Genomic DNA, 15,373 nt, shown 5'->3' with positions numbered 1-15,373 from the left:
GGCCTAAGAGGCAAGGAAACGCTGATAAAAGTATTGGAGGCAGTCATAACGAATCAGCAAATTCCGCACAGCTGAAAACAGAGTAAAGTGAATTTGATCTATAAAGGAAAAGACAATAAGACGAACATAAAATCCTTCCGACCGATTACGATAACATCAGTTACATACAGGCTGGCGATGCAGGCGGTGAAAATAAAAATGCAGTCATGGGTAGGAAGTAATAGATTACTCGGAGAACTTCAGAACGGGTTCAGAAGTGGTAGGCGCTTAGATGATTGCCTGTTCGTGCTTACCCAGTGCATAGAAATAGCTAAGGCGGAAAACAGACCTCTTTATTTAGCCTTCTTGGACATAAGCGGTGCATACGACAACGTGAACAGGGAACTCCTGTGGAACATATTAAAAGGTGACGGTGTCAGTCATGAGGTAATTAATTTTCTACAGGAAATATATTGAGAAAATAAAGTTGAAATAACATGGGAAGGAAATAAGAGTACAACAACTGTCCAGATACGCAAAGGATTAAGGCAAGGTTGTCCTCTATCACCGCTGCTGTTCATGCTTTATATGATAAGTATGGAAAGAAGGCTACAAGGAAGCAATCTAGGTTATGATCTCTCATACACATTAGGCGGAAAGGTTGTTGAGCAACGACTACCGGGTTTAATGTATGCGCACGATATTGTACTGTTAGCAGATAGCCAGGAAGATTTGCAAACTTTGGCGAATTGCTATGGAGACGAAGGAGACAGTCTAGGTTTCAGTTTTAGCGCAACTAAGTCAGGTGTGATGGTTTTCAACAGCACAACTGATCAGGAGCTTACAATACAAGGCCATGAAATACCCCGAGTGGCCGAATACAAATATCTCGGGGTATGGGTAAACAACGGGCATATGTACACGGAAAAGCACGAACAGTCTCTCATAGCAAAAGGGCGAAGAGATGACGGGATAATGAAACATAAGGCATTGTGAGGGTACAACAGGTATGAAGTCTTCAGAGGTATTTGGAAAGGAATAATGGTGCCGGGGCTTACTTTCGGGAATGCGGTTCTATGCTTAAGGGCTGAAGTTCAGTCGCGATGAGAAGTAAATCAGAGAACTGTCGGAAGATTAGCACTAGGCGCGCACGGGAAAACCACAAACGAGGCAGTACAGGGGGATATGGGCTGGGCAACGTTCGAAGCACTTGAAGCTCAGAGTAAAGTACTATACGAAGAACGCCTGAGGAAATTGGATGATAACCGGTGGGCAGCTAAGGTATTTAAATACCTGTACAGAAAGAGAGTTGACTCACAATGGCGGAAAAGAACTAGGAAGCTGGCCAGTAAGTTTATGCCAGAGACGAGGAAGGAGAAAGAAAGAGCATTAAACGACAGGTTAAAAACGTCGAAGGTAAAAATTGGATAGATTCAATAGAAAAGAAGCATAGCGTAGAACTATATCGATGCTGGAAAAGGCAGATCAGGAAGGAAACGTTTTATGATAACTCAAGAGCCAGTGCCCTCCTCTTTGAAGCTAGGTCAGGGTGTCTTAGAAGCGCAGCTACAGAAAAAAATTTAACGAAGATGACACATGTGCTGTGTGTGGTAAATCTGTAGAAACAATAGACCATCACATCCTAAAATGCGATGGTATCCATCCCGATGTCGATGCAGGCACAGTCACTCTTCCTGAGGCTTTAGGGTTTAGAGATAACAATAGTCATGTAAATAAATCTGCGATGGAAATTAGCAAAAAGCGATTGGAGGATTGGTGGTACAAAAGCAGAGAGGTGACATATAAGTTTTAAAGGGTAGGAAGACGTTTTTTTAAAGGAAATGGCGAATTGTATTAACAACTTACAGCAGAGTAAACAAAAATAAAGGAAAAAAGCTGAGCATAGTGGCAACAACCACTGCCCGTTTCAAAGGGGATGCTCCTACCTTCCATTCATCCATCCAATTTCGGTTTCAATGGCTGGGAGACTGTGATGCGCGGCGCCCGATCATGCTGTTTCATCCTTCGTTCAGGCTTTGAGCTACAAATTTTAATTGGTAAATGACAAAAAACATGGTTTTGAATGTCTCAGAGTGCAGCAAATGCTCAAGAAGTCTGAGCTGACTTCCACATTATACTGAAAGAGGATCATCAGTTTCGATTTCGAAATCTGAAATCGTGCTGTGCACGCTTCTATCATGCCGTTAGGACATTTTTCCTGCTGCATAATCACTAACTTTTCGATGGTTTACAACAAAAGGAACATGTTCAAAACATCCATATTGCAACAAGTGCTTGAAGCGGCTACAAAAGCCGCATAATAAGTAATTACACTGCATGATGCATGGTTGTATAATTGTACTGTTGCCAATGACAAGAAAACAATAACTACTTCGGACAAGCAACAAGGGAAAACAATCTGTGGAGTTACCATTCTTCGAACGAAGACTGAGAAAGGCCGCGCCAGTGTCGGCGCCGCGTGCCGCATCAAAGGGAGCCGTCTGGTCCCTACTTCCTCCGTCTTGCAGCGGACGTCCTTGTTTACCCGCGCCGCCTCGGGCATAATCCGCCTTGAAAAAGCCTAACCAGATACAGCTGTCGACATGTGTGCGTCGTCAAGGGGTGACGAGACTTCGGCGATGCGGGAGAGATACAGCTAGGTGGGGACCGAGTGCTGGGTGGCCAGGAAACGGATTATTCCCTTAACGACTGTGTTCTCTTTGTTGCTGTCAACAACCTGAGTCATCGCCTCGTCGGCACATGTTTCTAGCATCTGTGGTGCCGTGGGTGGCGTGGGGAACGGAAGTCGCATTTGTGTTGTTTGTGTGGTTATTTGAAACCTCCTTCCCAAATGTTTTAATCAGAACTTTTTCCCCAATCTCTGATCAGTGGGCGGACCTTATTTTCCTTTCCCTAACCACTGATTGGCGAGATGGGTCGTTTGTTATCTTATTGGTTGCTGTCCCCGCTAAGGGCGGAGACAGAGGGTTTAAAACCAAGCCTTCTGGGTTGAGCGGGGGCTGAATTCGTCTGATCCACGATTTAGTCATGTAAATAGTTTTCTCCTTGCTTTGTTTCTTCTCGTTTTTTTACCTATGTTGTAAATAAATAGTTAACCTTCTCCTTTCCTTGAGTAATGTGAATGTTTGCGAGTAGAACCACCTGGTCATCAAGAAACCCCGATTTCATCATCAAGTAGTTTCCTCTCATCGCCACCGGAAGGGGAAACACAACTCAATCCATGAGACAGAATGAGGACAGGAGGAAGTACGGAATTACCTGAGCTCTCAACTGCAGTCAGGTGACCCGTGGGAAAGGAGGACTGCATGGCGCTCAATGGACGGAAGCCGGAGACGTCGCGGTAACCTGCCTGGGGAGTCGTTGGCCCGCAGGGGGCACATCCGTCAAATCTAATGTTCTTATAACTTTTCGAAGCGCGCGTCTGTTACAATCTTGCTGCTGAGCATTGCGAGAGATGGATGTTTCGATCAGGTGAAGCAGATCTTGGAAGGCCCAGCCTGCGCTGTTTGTGGTCATTTTTCCGACGAGCTTTCGCCGAACGGTACCTCCTTGAATAACGTTGACAAATTTCAAATAAACCCATGCCCCTCTTCTCTATTCTTTCCGCAAGAAACGCAGCTCACTAGGTTCCTGTGTCATGCACACGCGCACAGTGACTTTGGGAGAAACACAGCAGGCCTTACTGGCCGGATTCCTCCAAATGACAAGCATATACGTGCGTTGCTGAAATGACATGGAACAAAGGGAGTATCAGGCATGGCGAGCGACTTGTGAATATACAAAAAAAAACTGCGCTTGAAGGTACAGACACGTACGTGCTCACTTACAAGGAAAAATGGCATGCGTCGGTGCGATGAAGGCGGCGGAAATCGTTTCCTGCAGTTTCAAGAATTTTCGAGAAATAGGTTTCGTGTTGTCCGTCTTTCAACTGCGTTCTTGTTGTTACATCAAGTACATGGTTTGTTAGCAACGGTTTGATCAACTCGTAGCAGATAATATGCAGTGGTGCTTCCCTGTAGCCGCTATCCTTGTTCTCACAGGTCAGGACAGGCAAACCCGCGATTTTATTCACACTAGTTGTAGAGAAAGCATGTGGCCAGTGGCCTTTGAAGATGCGTTCGGTCTTTGAGCATGATATCGACGAACTTCTTGAGGCCATGTAACACTCTTAGGAGCGCTGACGTCGGGTAAGAGTCCACCCCTGTCTTGGTGAGCAGTCAAACTGTCTAGAGTAGCATTTCCTTGGCTGGAAATGCAATCTACAAACTGCAGAATAATTTGATGTTGTGTTTGGCTGCCAGCTCTTTCTTCGAATTACCTTTAGCCGTCGTTCCCGGAGTTCTAAGCCGGCAGGAATTTCGTGGAACGAAGCGCCGGGCTTCTTGTTTCGCTCACTGGACATGCAAAGCGGAACACAACAGCAATGCATTTTCGCTCGCTACTCCCTCCCGCAACTGCAGTCATCGACGCGTCACTTGTCAAACTGTAACACTAAACACACTACACAAATAATATAAGAAATAGCGCACCAGAAGTCATACTTTTTGCTGCAACAAAAAAATTCTGTGGTGCTTGCGTGTCGTCCGCTAGAGGGTCATCTGACAACGCCGCCATACGGCGGACGCGCGCTCTACGGCGGGCGAAAAACCCCTGATGCTTCAGGCATGTTCTTCAGGAGGCATTGCCTAGAGGGAAAGCTGGCGCCACCGTCTATGCGAGTTTGTGAAATAGCCATGAAAGGGCGCTTCATTAACCGTGGCTAAGGTGGCTACCGTGGCAATGCCGGGAAGACAGCAAGGTGCACTTGGCTGCGCCCTAAAACATGATTACATGGAGGAAGGAAAACTCGGGAGAGACCCTTTCCATACAACATGGCAGAAAAGTGTGGTAAAAGTCACGTGGTTTTTTTTCTCCCTCGGGAGGCCATCTTGTTCGGGCAGCTTAGCAACGGCGTCATAGTTGCTCTTTACAAACCGGGCGGCAGCAGCCGGCCGCGGCGTACCATTTGAGGTGCGGCGTAGGCGTACTTTTTTTAACTGCTCGAGTTTATGTTTTTGGTGGTGCTCACAGACTGACGTTGACGGCGTTCAACCATATCTTAGAGCAAAAATCTTGTTGCTTGCCCGGATTTGAACGCTTTCGGCGACAACCATTCAACGACAACGTCTACTGCAGCGCTGCTCGGAGCCGTCGGGAGACCGCCGCTGTTCACTAATAAAAGGAGCATTCGCGCTGTTCGTTCACCAGTGATTCGAAACGGCGTGTACTACAGAGCGGTCGTCGGCGTATTGTGCGAACGTTTTGTGTCTTGTGCGTGCCGTGTGCTATTCGCGTTCCCGTTTCGATCAGCAGTGAAACCTCGTTGCTAGTTATGCGTGTTCTTGCAACGCTCCAGCGATTGCAACTGGTGTTGGTTGTAATACAACTCGTATTTTTGTTTTTCGACGATTGCGATTGTGTGAGCGGCGGGGTTCATGACATGGGCGGAGAGCGATATTGCAAAGGAAGCAGCTGCGCTCGCTTTGTTCTTATATAGAAACTTTGTCGCATGCCTGTTTGAAGTGTCGTGCGAGCTATTTGCCTTTGGGACGTGCCGGGCTCATGTGTATTCGTTCATATCGAGATCAAGTCTGTATTTCTGGTCGCGCGCTGTTTTTAGACCCGTTTCTTGCAGCAGGTTCAGCAATGGCTTTGTTGAGGTCACGAGAAAAAGTGCGAGAAAGGCGAAGCATTTTCGCACTTCATGACAGCGAAAATGTTTCAACTCCCCATATGGTGTCGTTTGCCACCCTTCGCGTATTAATAGTATGAACGTTTACGCTCCGAGCTTTCACTGCGTAATGAAGCTCGAACTGAATGTGGGTGCCTTTTCTCACATGTGTTTATTTTTCCAGTGTCCTATGACAGTGTCATTTGTGGTAAAAACTACTCATTGAAATGAGAATGCACATGTGCATTCAATTTCAATGATGCCTGTGGTTATGCTGAAGAAAAATAATTTGATGTGTTCAATACATTGACTTTCATTTTCTGTATGGTGGATCACAAGTAAAGTGTGCTACTCTGCAGTGGCATTACAGGCTAGTATTTCAACAACTAGAGAAAATTTATGTGTACAGCTGCAACTGTGCACGTTAAACATGAAACACAGCATTGAAATAATGCACAGCACTGTGAAACCTATACTGAAGCCACTGGGTAGTCCTAAACTTCCAGAAGCAGTCTGAAAAAGGTACGGTCATGTATATTAATTATCATGCGCTAAACTAGATCTGTGGATGTAAAACCTGCCACGTGGCAATGCTAGAAGGGTGGATTTATGGATAATTCTTAAACGGGGGAGGAGGGGGGCTGTCTCATATGAAACATGTATTTCTTGGAATTTTTTTGTTGAGAAATAGGGGCTCGGCACGGTTTTCCTATGTAAAATTTCAGGCTTTTGGATAAGGATGACATCCCCCCCCCCCCCCCATAAATCCTTCCCTGCCGTGCTACTATATAGCCACTGTCGGCACGCTCTGTTTCTGTCTTTTCTATGAGTGGCTCTTGAAGTTGTAGATCAAATGTCATTGTTGGCGCGGTCATCATTATGAATATGTTATGATGCTAAGTTTTGCATTCAGGGTCAAGAACTCAGACTTCTTAGTATATTTGCCAATCCTCGCTGCTGCATGAGAAAGCTTTCCTGGCATGGCCAGCCACACGAAAACTTATGAAGAAAAATACATATTCAAGACTAAAAACAAAATACTCCAGGATTGTTTTTGTCCTCACTGCTGCAGCAGAAGACATTGTTGAAACAGCCAGCTTCCCAAACATATGCAATATAGAGATTGCAATATTCATCAACAAAAGCAGCATTAAAAGGCAGGTTGAACACTAAGCTGCGGTGTGACCGTGCATGGAAGCATTGTTCACGACTTAGCCAAAAGCATGGACGTGCACACTCATTCAGCATAATACTGGGAGGGTTGTGCTATCCATCAGAGAGCGTGATTGAAGTGTGGCCAGTATATGGACCACTTTTATGCGAGCACAGCATGCAAACAACCAGACATCAAAAACCTTGCTCAGGGATCTCAGGCATGAAGTTCTAAATTCATTCCAACAAATAGATTTTTTTACAACCTCATGAGCACGTTTTACAGCTGTCCATTCGAAAATCATGATGCTCTCATGTACAAAGTGTTGCAGAGGGCCATTTAAATATAAGCCTCGTGCCAGCAAGCTGGACATAGAAAGCTTCCAGGGTAGCCATGTTCTAAAGCTTTTCAGGAAGCTTAAATTTAAAGGCATTACTTTACATTGCATTAAAGTGAGATAATTCTTTCAGAAGTATGAAATGCACAGCGCAATCCAAGGCACACAGCATAAAAAAAGACTGAAAGATGATACACGGCACAGAGTAATAAGTTCTATTTCATTGGCACCATGTGTAACAGTTTATATAAAAAGAGAGAACAAAAAAGCATGCTCTTCAAAGTATATATATGCAAGATTTGGTTTTGTTTTCTTCTGCTATATTTTGGCAGCAACTGTGTATTTATACACAATTTCACTGAACTAAATTTTCTTTGTCGTTCACCTTACCTGGTGAAATTAACCTTCTAGCCTTGCTATTAACACGTACGGGTCTAGAATGAACCGGATGTAAGTATACCAGTATATTTCGCAAAGTGCAGCCTGGAAGGAACCCAAGGACACATATCTCCATCTTCGCAAAACGACGCAGGGAAACGCGGCAAAAAACACGGCGTACCATGGTGGGCCACCGTAATAAGTTCCAGACATCGTCTAACACATTGAACAGGAACGACGGAACTCTACATCCTATCTATGCTAAATCATTAAAAACGCTACTGGGTGCTACAAAAGAACGGATCCGTGCGCCGATTGCTTCATAGTGAACAAGGGAGCCGTAGTGCTCCCGAAACGTCTTTTCATCTTTTGACTTTGGCCAGTGACCAGCAATCTGCATCACCATGATTCCTGACCAGACGGTATGCCGTCAAACCCTCGACTACAATAAGTTCCTTCCCGCGCTTACCACAGTTGCGATAAGTGCCTACGCCGAATGCTACTTGATTATGGCCATGCAAGGCCGGACTGTTTCGTTCGAACGAGAGAGCGGGGACGGCGCGGAGACGACGCGGCAAAGAACAATAAATGGAAGCAGCTGGATGTCTCGCACGAACGCTTCCGACGTCTCCCGTACATGAACAACGGCCAGAAGTCAAGCGCCACTCGCACTGGAGTCTCTCTAGTCAGGCTCCTTCGCGTGGTTTAAAACGCGCGCGAGGAGACACGTAAAGAAGAGCGCAAATAAAAATAAGTAAAAAGCGCGCCCGAACAATATGGCGCCGAGCTCGTTTCCGGCTTCAAAAAATGTCACGTGATGGCCTCTTCTTTTTTTTTTCCCCTTCCTCCATGCATGATTACGACTGCAAAAATACAAATTTGTGCAAATGATATGTTGCAATGAAAAGTAGAAGGCAACGAATTTGTACATGGCATGGAAGAAGGGGAAATTAAAGGAGGGCTGTCACCTGACATTTTTAAAGCCGGAAACGAGCTAGGCACATATTGTCCGGGCGCACATTTTTCTCCGCGCGCGGGTATCAAACCACGCGAAGGAGCCGGCCTAAAGAGACTCCAGTGCGAGTGGCGCTTGGTTTCTGGCCGTTGTTCATGCACGGGAGACGTCGGAAGCGTTCGTGCGAGACATTCGGCTCCTTCCAGTCATTGTTCTTTGCCGCGTCGTCTCCGCGTCACCCCCGCTCTCTCGTTCGAACGAAACAGTCCGGCCTTTCACGGCCATAATCAAGCAGCATTCGGCGAAGGCACTTATTGTAACTGTGGTAAGCGCGGGGAGGAACTTTCACTTATTACGGTGGCCCACCATGGTACGCAGTGTCTTTTGCCTGCGTCGTTTTGCGACGGCGGAGGTATGTATCCTTGGGTTGCTTGCAGGCTGGTATACTTGCATCCGGTTCATCCTAGTCTCGTGTTAATCACAGGGATATATAAGGTTAATTTCACCATATGAGGTGAAAGGCACAAAATTTTATTTCATTGAAATGGTGTGTAACTATGCAGCTGCTGCCAAAATATAGCAGAAAAGAAAACCTAATCTAGCATACACTTTTAAGAGCATGCTTATTTGTGTTCTCTTTTTTTGTGATATAAACTGTTACCCATGGTGCCACTGAAATAGAACTTGTTACATTGCGCCGTGTATCATCTTTCATTCCTTTTTTTATGCAGTGTGTCTTGGATCACGCTGTGTATTTCATAATGCTTCCAAACCAACTATCCCACCTTAGTGCAGTGCAAAGTCCAGTGTTCTGTTTTGTGGCACCTAGGCAACTCAGGCCATCATGCGCCAGCCAAACTCAAGGCAAGAAAAATTGCTTTCTGCAGACATTTTTTAGAACTATTAATTATCGGTGGTGTAGAGGGCGTAAAACATTGTTTTGTATTACCTAATGATGAAGAAAGAAAGAAGTTTTATGAATGGCTATTATTAAGAGCTTTGAAGAAGGTCAGGTAGTCAGCAGGCATCCTTGGCTGGGCAAGGTATAGTTGAGCCTCCCAACCAGTAAAACAAAATCGCAGCCTTCTCAGTGCCTGAGGTGTATAAAAAAGGTCTATTAAGTGGATCAGTGGTTAAAAATTTAGTTTGCTTAGAAAGCCTGCTTCTCTTAAAAAGCTTAAAACAAATGTTGTGTCAACAATTGCATCTTCACTCAAAAGAAGCATTGGGTGTAAAGGAATGTGTTCATTACAAAACTAAATAAAATATTTTTTTCCTGTGTTTTTCAAGTTTTGTGCATGAGTATGAAATATGATTAACTATTAGGTCATCTCCACATTTTTCGCAAATCGGCTTGTCTTCACTTGTCAATGTAAAATTGTATGTGATGTGCATGTGGCCTATATGGAGACGACAAAATAACTTCAATGAAACGCTTCTGGTGCAAATATGACGTCCATTCACCTAGAACTGGCTTTACCAAGTGCAGTTTGTTGTTTACTTCATTGTTCCAAGCTGTCTGCCATTTTTTACTTAATATCCTTTGCGCTAATTTAATGCAGTCCTTAAAGGACATATTTACTTTTTTTTTATTTCTTTGCCATGAGATTGAGCAGTGCACAAATATGCTCTCTCGTTGCCTTTTATTCCGATATGACTCTGGACCGAGCACAGTTTTATGTTTTGTCCTAGAGCTGTGGCTGTTGCAATGTTTGTATGATGTCACCAATCATAGGAGTGATTGCATTTCTAGAGTGGAGAGCAGTAAGTAAACTTAAGGAGTCTGTGTAAATAATACTGTTTGGGAGGTTCTCGTGTACTATTTGTTGAATGGCTACACAGACGGTGTAACATTCGGCAGTGAAAATTGATGCGCACTGTGGAAGCCTATTTAATTCCAATTCCCTTTTATCACTGCACTTCCAAAGTAAATATCTGTTTTTGAGCCATCTGTATAAAAAGGTGTGAAAGTACTGTATTTTTCCTCAAGTGCAAAAAATTCTTGTGTTATAAGTTGCTGTGGAGTTTGTTTTTTACGGAACTGTGTAAGAGTGAAATCGCAGACTGTAGGAAAATGATGCCATGGAGGAATGTAAAGTACTGCCTTTAAACTAAAGATCACTGAAAATATTTAGTACATGGCTCTCCCTGGAAGCTTTCTGTGTCCAGCTTGCTGGCACAAGGCTTATATTTAAATGACCCTCTGCAACACTTTATATTTGAGAGCATAATGATTTTTGAGTGGACAGCTGTGAAATGTTCTCATGGGGTAGTAAAAAAAAAATCCTTCTTTGCTAGAATGAATTTAGAGCTTCGTGCGTGACATCCCTGAGGAAGGTTTTTGATGTCGCGTTGTTTGCATGCTGTGCTCCATAAGAGTGGTCCACATTACTGGCCCCACTTTAATCACGCTCTGTGGTGGATAGCACAACCCTCTGTTTTATGCTGAATGAGCATGCACGAGTCTGCTTTTGGTCGAGTCGTGAACAATGCTGCCAGGCATGGTCACACCGGAGCTTAGTGTTCAGCCTGCTTTTTAATGCTGCTCATGTTTTTGAATGTTGCAACCTGTCTCCATTACGAATATTTGGGCAGCTGTGTCAACAGGGCCTTATCAAGACATTACAGGAATGGGTACATACACAAACAATGATCACAATATAGCAACAAGTGTGCAAAGGAAAGCAAAGAAAATAAACACACTATCACATATGATTTTGTAATTGATTGGCAAATTCGTCATGCGACAATGCACAGAAGGAACCATCCAGTGAATTCCACATTTCTATAGCGCGCGGAAAAAGAGTATTTGTAAGAATCAATTGATGCCTGTAATGGAACTTAGTTGAGCGGGCTTCTGCGTCGCGTGCGTGGCGCAGAAGGATTCGAGAACTGAATTGGTGCATGCGCCTGTCAGCAAGAGAGGGAAGCGATAAAATGGTGGCATGTGTCCACGGCGAGAAATTGTGGTCATAACAGCGGTAAATAAATCTGATTGTTTTTTTTAACAGACTCTAGTAGTTTCAGATCGTGTAGATGATAGGATGACCAGACGGCAGAAGCATATTCAAGAAGTGCTCTAACCAAAGATTTATACGCTGTAATCTTGCACTCTTTTGGGGCCTTTTTGAAACTGCGCTTCAGAAAACCAAGTTTTCTCCGTGCTTTTCCGCAGATTATTTCTAAATGACTGTGCCGCCTCAGATTACGTGTAAACGTAACTCCTAGATATTTAAACTCATTACCTGTGTTAGGCTATTGCATTTATCATTATAGGTGTACTTGAGTGGTTCTCTTTCGTTTGTAAATGTCATGGAACAAGTTCTCTGGAAATTAATCGACATCTGCCGCTTCTCACTCCAGTCGCAGAACATTGAAAATGCATTATTTAGCTTCTCTTGATCAATAATTGCGGAGATTTTAGAATAATGGGCAGAGTCGGCAGCATATAATCAGATTTTTACCAGAAGTCACCAATAGCTGTAATAACATGTGATGTAGGCAATAAATAAAAGTCGCCATAAAACAGACCCTTGAGGCACCCCGGAAGTTACCATTATGCTAGATGATTTCGACTGGTTTTAGGAAACGAACTGCAAGCGTGAGTGCAAGTAATCAGTTAGCCAGCCAAAAAGTTTAGAATCATTAATGAACGTTTTCAGCTTAATTAAAATTTTTTGATAGGATATGGTATCAAATGTTTTCGCATAATCTATAAAAACGCCATCAATCTTTTTCCGCGCATTAAGTGTTGCATTGATATGCGTGAACTCGATGAGTTGTGACACAGTGGAAAAACTAGCGCGAAAGCCATGCTGTGCTTTCAACAATCTGTTATGTTCTTGAAATATTATACAATGTATCTATGAACGATGTGGTCTAGGAGTTCTCACGTTGTGGATGTTAAAGAAATTGGCCTGTAATTGGTGACCAGGAGCCTATTACGATCCTTGTGGACTGGAATAATTTTCGCATTTTTCCAGAGTGATAGACTCTAGCGATTTTCTAAACAGTACGGTTAGATAGCAAGAAATCCATTAGGACTACCGTTTCACTTTTGCTTGCGTCCAAGTTTGATAACAGATTATGCTCACCAGCAACATTTGTATCAATGCTAGGAAAAGGGGCAAGCGCAGTATTGGAAGCAAATTCAGGAGCGGTTTCGTCATCGCTAGTGAATACCGAATGGAAGTGGTTATTGAAAGCTTCAGCTATGCGAAAGGAATCAGCACAGCTGGGACTCACCATTGATGATAAATGCAGACGGATTTTGGGATTGCGGAAGTACCGACTTCCAAAATTTAGCTGGGTTGTCCTTTGTAAAGGCTGCCAGTTTTGTTGAAATAAATGTTTAGAGCTTCTGCCATTTTCGTCTTAAGCATATTTTTTAAAGAACTAAAGAAGGAGCAGTTCTCTCTATTGAAATGGCGATGCTTATGCAATCGTCTGATGTGCCATATGAGGTGAATGATTTCCCTTGTGTACCAAGAGTGCTTCGCATTACGCTTTATAGTTTTAGCCGCTGCTGCTCACATGGCAGCAGCGGCTGTGCCAACCCGTTCACTAAATCTGCCCATCTTATACACAGGACACTACTGCCTTTCCCGGTGGCTTTGGGTCTGCATCTTCGGCGGATCACCGTTGCATCTGCCGCATCTCTTAGACTATCGCACGTATCTCCGCTCATCTGTAAAATGCCATGGCTTCCAGTGTGACGCCAGCGAGCCGTGGACCAGGATTGGCTGCCTGAAAGAGGCGCCGACTACAAAAGGAACTGTGCCTAGCAGCTGATCCTCACTTGGCAGCAGCGGCTGTGCCGACTGGTTCACTAAATTTGCGCATCTTATACACAGGTTTGTGCAATCAGTTGTAGCCAATTTTTAATTTTTTTTCCTGCCGCTGCTGCCAAGCTCTTGTACAACTGTTTGCTTAACTGCTAATTTGAAATGCCTTCTTAAGTGACAAAACTTTTGAAAGATTTTAAACAGGAAATGCGAGATATGCGCAGTGCACTAGATAAAGAGCTTCGAAAGGAATATAAAGACCTGAAAAAATCCGTAAATTCCTTTAGTGAATAGTTTGATGCTGTGATGACCCCCATAATGCGCAGGTCCACACGGGACGGAGAGGCAAAGAGACACCGTATGGCTCAGTTTAAACAAACAGGTATATTCAATAATTACACATGGTTAAGGTTATACATCAGAGGCTGGGGCGTCCGAGCTTACGTGCCGACGACTTCATGGGGGCGATGGAGTGGCTCCGGAGTTGGGCTCGAGCGGTTGCTGGCAGAAGCTGCACGCCGACGGGCTTCGGCGCTGAAGGCCCTCTTCGCGAACGATGTCGTCCTGAGCGTGCTTGCAGTAGAATTTCAATAGTCGTCCGTTTCTTCGAGGATGGTTCACAAACCCTTCCTCTAGTGTCGTTCGGCTTGGAAGATGAACAGGAGGCGAGCTTGTAGATGATGACAGCAGAGCATAATTTTACAACAGAACAAACTTTGCACTACTTTACTCATCGACCGGGCAGGTTAGTGCCTAAGTAGCATCACATTACATGCTAAGCATGGAGCCCCAGCTCAGACTGGACTGCATCCGTTTACATGCGCTTTTAAGCACTTGATTAACAAAGGACTAAGGGCGGTCATTTTCAGTGGCCCGCCCAAAGCATCAATTCTCCAATCCAAAATAACATGCGAGATGGGGACCACCCCTTGGGTGGGGCTTAGCCTCGAACCCAGAGTCTGTTAACAATACAAACTAAATAAACAACAAAAACGCCACCACTCTCTCTCAAGTGAGAGTATACACAGGCTCTCTCTTCGGAGCTAATTCACTAGCGCCTGTCTTTCCACATTCTTGGCGAGTCTTGCCTGTCCGCCATGACAGGTGTCCGTCACGGCCCTTCTGGGAAGCTGTGGGTGCCTTCCCGGCGATAGCCCACGACAAAGGGAGGGGAGGGAAAGAATGTTGTCCCAGTGGCCCGGAAATTGGGGAGGATAAAGCCTGTTTCCCCGGGGCGGCGGCGGGTCCGGTTGTTCTGGTCGTCACTCAAAGAGCATGGCATAATGTGCCCGGAAATTGGATAATTGATGATGCCGCTGTCACGGGTCTCCGTCTACGCCGCGCCGTCGAACGTGGATCCTCGTAGCATACACGGAATGTCACACTCGCTCACCCTCCAGAAGAATGTTCTCCGAACATTTGAGTCCACGCAGCTCGCCTTGTCTTTCTGAATCGCCTCGCACAGTGCGTCCGACAAAACACTTTTCGCTGCACTCAACACCACTGCACAACACCATATGCCTCCGCTGTCAATACTGGCGTCTCCAGGGGCAGCACTGATCTTCTTTTACAGATAAACATGAAACTCAGCACCCAAGCCTCTCCTTTCTAGTCCAATCTGGACGAAATAAATTTACCACAGTTACAAAGGAGCTCCCACTTCTAGCACGATCACGGCACAGACAAAAATATAGATAACGAAAGGAAGTAGGGCAGGTTCTGCATGCGCTCCGCATGCTCTCCTGTGCAGGTGTTACTTAATGACAGAAAGGTTTAACTACCAACTCCGATAACTTAACACATAAGCACATAGCAATGTTATGAGCTGCGGCATTACACAATTCTAACCAGTTCACAACTCCGCTCTGTTTACGCCATTAGTCCGACTTAGCTTTCCGATTTCGCAGCGGATATCGGCCTTCATGAGTCATACTAAGTAAGTCTGTGCCCCTTTGTCTGCTTTGGGACTCGCGAGGGCTCGTGGCAGGAGCCTCTCCTGGCGTTATCTGCGCGGCAACCTCGCGCGCTTCTTCTTCTAGCAATGCATGAAGTAAAT

General features: G+C 44.9%; 1 protein-coding gene across 3 annotated transcripts in view; it reads left to right on the top strand.

Moving 5' to 3' along the window:
• LOC144116125 (uncharacterized) overlaps window positions 1-13,569 on the top strand; it is a 203,171-nt gene extending 189,602 nt beyond the window's left edge. The window contains exon 4 of one of the 3 annotated variants that reach the window (XR_013311751.1): window positions 13,122-13,569. The gene's annotated coding sequence lies outside the window, so the exon portion shown is untranslated. The remainder of the gene's footprint in view (window positions 1-13,121) is intronic. The other 2 variants (XR_013311750.1, XR_013311748.1) reach the window with 2 other exon arrangements.
• The last annotated feature ends 1,804 nt before the right edge of the window (window positions 13,570-15,373 follow it).

The sequence above is a fragment of the Amblyomma americanum genome, chromosome 1 (genome assembly GCF_052857255.1).
Source record: "Amblyomma americanum isolate KBUSLIRL-KWMA chromosome 1, ASM5285725v1, whole genome shotgun sequence".
In the NCBI taxonomy this organism is placed as follows: domain Eukaryota; kingdom Metazoa; phylum Arthropoda; class Arachnida; order Ixodida; family Ixodidae; genus Amblyomma; species Amblyomma americanum.
This window is presented reverse-complemented; position numbering and strand designations above follow the sequence as displayed.